Here is a 5,526-nt window from a genome sequence, read left to right as displayed (position 1 = left end):
AGTTGGATCTCATGGAGGCATTTCCTCAACTGAAGCTCCTTTCTCTGTGATAACTCCAGCTGTGTCAAGTTGACACAAAAATAGCCAGTACACTAGAAAAAAAAAAAACTGGAAAAAGAAGTTTGTTTGAACAAAACTAATTCAAAATCCCTCCAGTTCCAGCTAGCTATAAATCTGTCAGCATCAGCCTTAGAGAGGCCATCCTGCGGGACTGGGAAAGGCTGTGCGGTTTACTCGTTCCTGTGGAACCGCACGGCAGATCTCCTCACGGTGCAAATGTTATTTCAGCATTCAAAAGCAGCAGCATGTCCTTGAGTCAACTGGCAAGGTCGTGTGATGATTTATGTCCAAGAGCTGCCGGATGGTAAGCCAGAACACCTCCCCAAATGGCTGAAAATCAGAGAGCAAAGAAGCAGGAAGTCTGGAGACAGCTCAGCGATAAAGAGCCACACCAGCCAGCTTGCTGTGTGCCAGCCAACAGCCTGACTTCAACAACTAAGGGTGTTAGGTTAGCTCCTGACTCACATCTGGCAAGCCTGCATTTCCCTCTGGCACTGGTTGATTCCAGGGCTAAATGGGAGATCAACAATTTGATTTTATTTCTTTCTAGAACATTTTGATTTTCAGAGTGTGATGTCTAATCTCACTTGTCAACTGGAGTTCCTGCCTTGGCTTCCTTTGATGAAGGACTCTGACTTGTGGGGGGAAATCAACTGCTTCCTCCTCAGGTTGCTTTTGGTCACATGGTGTTTAGTGAATTAACAGAAACCAGACTCACATGCATAGATATCAAATCCATGGATCAAAACCAAAAAACAGATTATAGGGCTAGGGATGTAGCTCTGTTGCATGTATGAAGCCCTAGATTTGGTTCCTAGCACAGTATAAGTGGAGTGCGATGTTACATACCTGTGACCCCCAGCATTTGGAAGGTTCAATCAGGAGGATCAGGAGTTCGAGATCATTCTTGGCTACATAATGAGTTCAAGGCCAGCCTTGAATTCATGGAACCCTGCGTCAAAAACCACACTGGACATGGTGTTGGTGTTTCAGACATTAATTCTTGTGATGTCTACTGCATTTTTGTGTGAGTCTTTTGGACGTAGCTCATACATCTCCAGAGCTCCTGAAGACCAGGACTTCTAGAAGTGCTTTTTATATTCACTTTCCATCCCAATCTGAGCCGCCCTCCCTCTTCTTTTCCCAGTCCTACCCTTACAAATCCCTCCTCCTATTGCCTCCTCCCCTTCTCCTCAGAGAAGGGGAACCCTCTCCTTGGGTACCACCCCATCCTGAGGCATCTAGTCCTAGCAGGTCTAGGCACATCCTCTCCCACATCCAACCAGGCAGTCCAAATAGGAGGCAGGGGGAGAGAATCCAATGGCAGGGAACAGACATTCCCTGCTCCTCTTGTTAGGGGACCCAGATGAAGACCAAGCTGCATATTTGCTACAGATGTGTAGGAGGTCCAGGTCCAGCTTCTGCATGTTCCCTAGTTGGTGGCCCAGTCTCTGTAAGCCCGCATGGCCCCAGGTTAGTTAGCTCTGTGGGTCTTCTTGTGGTGTCCTTGACCCCTCTGATTTGTTCACTTCTACCCCCAACTCTTCCACAAGACTCCCTGGACTCCCTCATTCTTATGCCAAGAAAAGCTGGGTTCTTGTAGGTCATGAACCTTTCCAAGAGCGCCCAGCTAGTAAATAATGGAGTCAGGCTGTCAGTCCCAGGATCTACATACAGCACAAGCTGGTGCATGCCTTGGGCTGGCTCCACTAGCAGTCAGATCTCAACATGTTCATTCTTTACCGAAAGCTGGAGGCTGCGTCTGGAGCCTCAGGTAAGGCCATTATGTAGACAGAAGAGTAAACCTCTTCCCAAAAGATCTGTGTCCTAATAATCAGAACCCATGACTGTATTTCCTTACACATCCCGCTAGCTTTCTGTTAGTGCAACAAAGACCAGAGATAAATCAACTTCAAAAGAGGAAGGGCTGTGCTGGAGAGACGGCGCAGCAGTTGAGAACACTTGCCGTTCTTGCTGAGGTTCTAGGTTCTGTTCCCAGCATCTACATGGTGGCTCATAACCATAGGTTAACTCTGGTTCCAGGGGCTCAGACCTCTTCTGGTGTCCTATAGGCACCAGGTACAGTTCACGTGCGCTACACATACATACATGCAGGTAGAACACTCATACACATAAAATGAAAATAAATCTTTTAAAAACATGTAAGTAGAAAATAGATGGGCCACAGCACTGAGGCAGAAGAAAAGGGAAGAGAGACTTGAGTATGAGGGGAAGTCATCCCACTGCTGTTAGCCCCAAAAAGGGGGAAGGAAATGGAGACTTCAGTCTTAGAACCCCAGGAACGGAATTCTGTTAATCACTCAGAGAAGCAAAGAAATAGTATTTCCCTGTCTCCAAGGACTCAGCCCTGGAGTCTAAGGAACCAAACCCTGAAAACCAGAACTTAGTTTTAGCCCAGTAAGACTTGGCTCAGACTTCTGACACAAACTCCGAGATAGCTTCCTTACGTTGTGTTAAGGCCCCGCATTTGCGATGGCTTGGTGCAGCAGTAACAGACAGTGAAATGCTGCTCAGTGTCTTTGTTCCCGTGAACTACACTTCCTTGACGCCTAGGCATGGACAGAACTGCACAAATTAACTCCTGCTTCTCCTCTTCACTGAAAAGAGGTCTGAGTGGCAGATGGTTGAGTGGGTGAGACGACGTGTGTGAGATTATCAGTTCAAATTCTCAGTACCAACATGAGGGGGGGCATAGCCCCAAGAGTGTTCATAACCCCCTTACTATGGAAGACAGAGGACAGAGACAGGGACGTTCCCCAGGCTTGCTGCCACCAGCCTAGTTCCAGGTTAAGCTTAAGACTCTGCCCCAAAGGACTGAGAGGCGACTGAGAGACAATAAGACGAGGCTCTCCTTCGGCCTCAGCACAGGCACTGCACTGCAGGTACACATGAACATACACTACACGCCCTAGGGGCGTGGTGGGAGGCAGTCAAAATTGCACGCCACCTTGTTCACTATTAGGCACATCTGGACTGTTCTCTGGGGTGGGACTCATAGCCCAGGGCCAGTGAACAGTGGCAGTTAAGGATGAAATCTAAATGCAGGGTTTGTCAAGAACTAGACTGACAAGTCGTGGTCACAGAGAAACAACCTTCCAGTGGCTTGTTTTTTCTGGATGTCCCTGTGCAGGTATGACTAAGAAACGAGAATGTGAAATAAAGAACACTTTCATGCCTACTGAAAAAAAAAAAAATCTATGGGTCTGTAAGCAATGGCCATGACATATGGCAGTCCGTTTAGAAGCTACTTGTGGTGGTTTGTTCCCAGTTGTGAGCATTGATTTCCTAAAATCTAATTCCCTATTTGACAAGTGGAAAAATATAACAAGAAGCTTTGCCTATATTTTTCAGTAGAAAAAAATGTTTAAAATCGGATAAACGAGGAAGGCAATCTTATTCAAAGGTATTCAATGAAGCATGGACATTTTCACATGTTTTTTAATAGAAGTTTTACTTGTTATTAGTGGGCTGTGCATGAAAGAGAGGGGCAAACAGGCCATGCCACTCGTGTGGGGCGTGGAGGGCAGCTTTATGGACTTATTTCTCTCTTCCCACCATTATGAAGGTTCTAGGGAGTCAACTCTGGTCGTCAGGCCTGGTGGCAAGCTCTATACCACCGGAGCCATCTTCCTAGTCCTGTCTTGTCTTTTTTGAGACAGCCTCATGTAGCCCAGGCTAGCCTCAGATTCATGTAGCCAAGGAGAATGACCTCAAACTTCGGATCTCCCTGCTTCTCCCTTCTGAATGCTGGGTTTGTAAGTGTGTCACCATGCTCAGTTACATTCTATTTCTTTTAATACAGCTTTACATTTTTTATTTGGGGCTGGAGAGATGGTTCAGTGGTTAAAGAGCCCTGACTGCTTCTCCCAAGGACCTGGTTTAAGTCTCAGCACCCACATGGCAGCTCACAACTGTCTATAACTCCAGTTCCAGGGGATCTGGCACCCTCATACACAAATACAAGCAGAATGAACACTAATATGCATTTTTAAAAATATTATTAATTTATTTCTATATTTATTATTTTACAATTTCATATGTATGTCATGCATTTTATATGTATGCTTATGTACATATATATGTGAAATTATAAATGAATGTATATATGCATGTATATATGAACATGTATGTATATATGAATATGTATGTATATTGTATATATACATTCTTTACAATACATACGCATATATATTTACATATATACACATATACACACATATACATACATACATATATGTATTAATATTCATATTTTTTACCAGCGTTTCCCCCATTATCTTCTCTTATCTCCTTCCCTCTCCCACCAAGCTTTTTTTCCCAAGTCGTCCTCTCACCTTTATGTCTTTGTGTGTGTGTTTGTGACCTGCTGGATAAAAGTTTCCTACATGGCATTCAGCCTCTCTGCTTCCCTCCAGCCAGTCTAGCATGGAGCACCTTAAACTTACTTGTTCCTCTGACCTTTAGATGTGGGCCATTGTAAGGTTCCTTCAGCAGAAGGAGGACACTTGGCAGTAGTAAGTGTCCCTGTGGCCTGAGGGTCTCCTGTTGGTGTCTCGCGGATGCTGGGTGCCAAGAGAGTGGGTACTCAGTAAAGATTATCCAGCAAGTCAAGCTCTGCCCCCTCTGGACACAGAACCAAATGACTTCAAACTCTTCGGCCCTGCAAAAGCCAACCCACAGAGAACCCTCTCCACCTCCCCAGAGGTTACCAACAGCACTTGAGTCACCCCGTGTCAAGTTGGCTTCCTTCCTAGGAGCTGCCAAAGTCAACCTGCTCCTGCTGGACCAAGCCTTCTCCCTGGCTTTCTAGACAATAGTGTGGTCTGTGGTCCCAGACTAACAGTGTCTGGCCCCCAGAACATGGCATACTAGGTAAAAGAAGTGGGCGGTTAGCTTAAGACCTAAAACAGGGCTCTTCTATTTTACATTGTTTCTCATCTATAAAAGGTTTGTGAGGATCATGTGAGCTAAGGGTCCCATGCTTCTCCAGTCTGATTGCAATTATCTAAAGAAAAAAAATGGTAATATTCCTCTCATTCAGTGTTAGCCCCAAATGGGAGCCAAGCATTCAAACACATGAGCCCATGGGGACATTTCTCATTCTAAACAGCATGTTACTACACGGCAGCCATGCGTGCACAGGGGTGTGTGGAGGACAGGACTCGGGGTCTGCTCTTGCTTTCCTGTGTCTCCTCAGCAGCTTTCTGTCTTATATGGAGGGTCAGAGTCTCTCGCTGAACCTGGAGTTCACCAGTTCAGTGAGGCTGGCTGGCCGTGAGATCCAGTATCTCCCTCAGAGTGGTGGAACACTGGTGCATGGGCTTTTTACCTCATGCTTGCCTGGCAAGACTTTTACTGACTGAGCCACCTGCCCAGTATGAGGCTATTCCTTAGAAAACAGAAGTCACCACCAGAGGGTGAATTCAGGACAGACACAGCACAGTT

Source organism: Mus caroli, chromosome 18, assembly GCF_900094665.2.
Source record: "Mus caroli chromosome 18, CAROLI_EIJ_v1.1, whole genome shotgun sequence".
NCBI classification, from domain to species: Eukaryota; Metazoa; Chordata; class Mammalia; order Rodentia; family Muridae; genus Mus; species Mus caroli.
The sequence above is the reverse complement of the archived record's forward strand: the minus strand, read 5'-3'. Positions refer to the sequence as shown.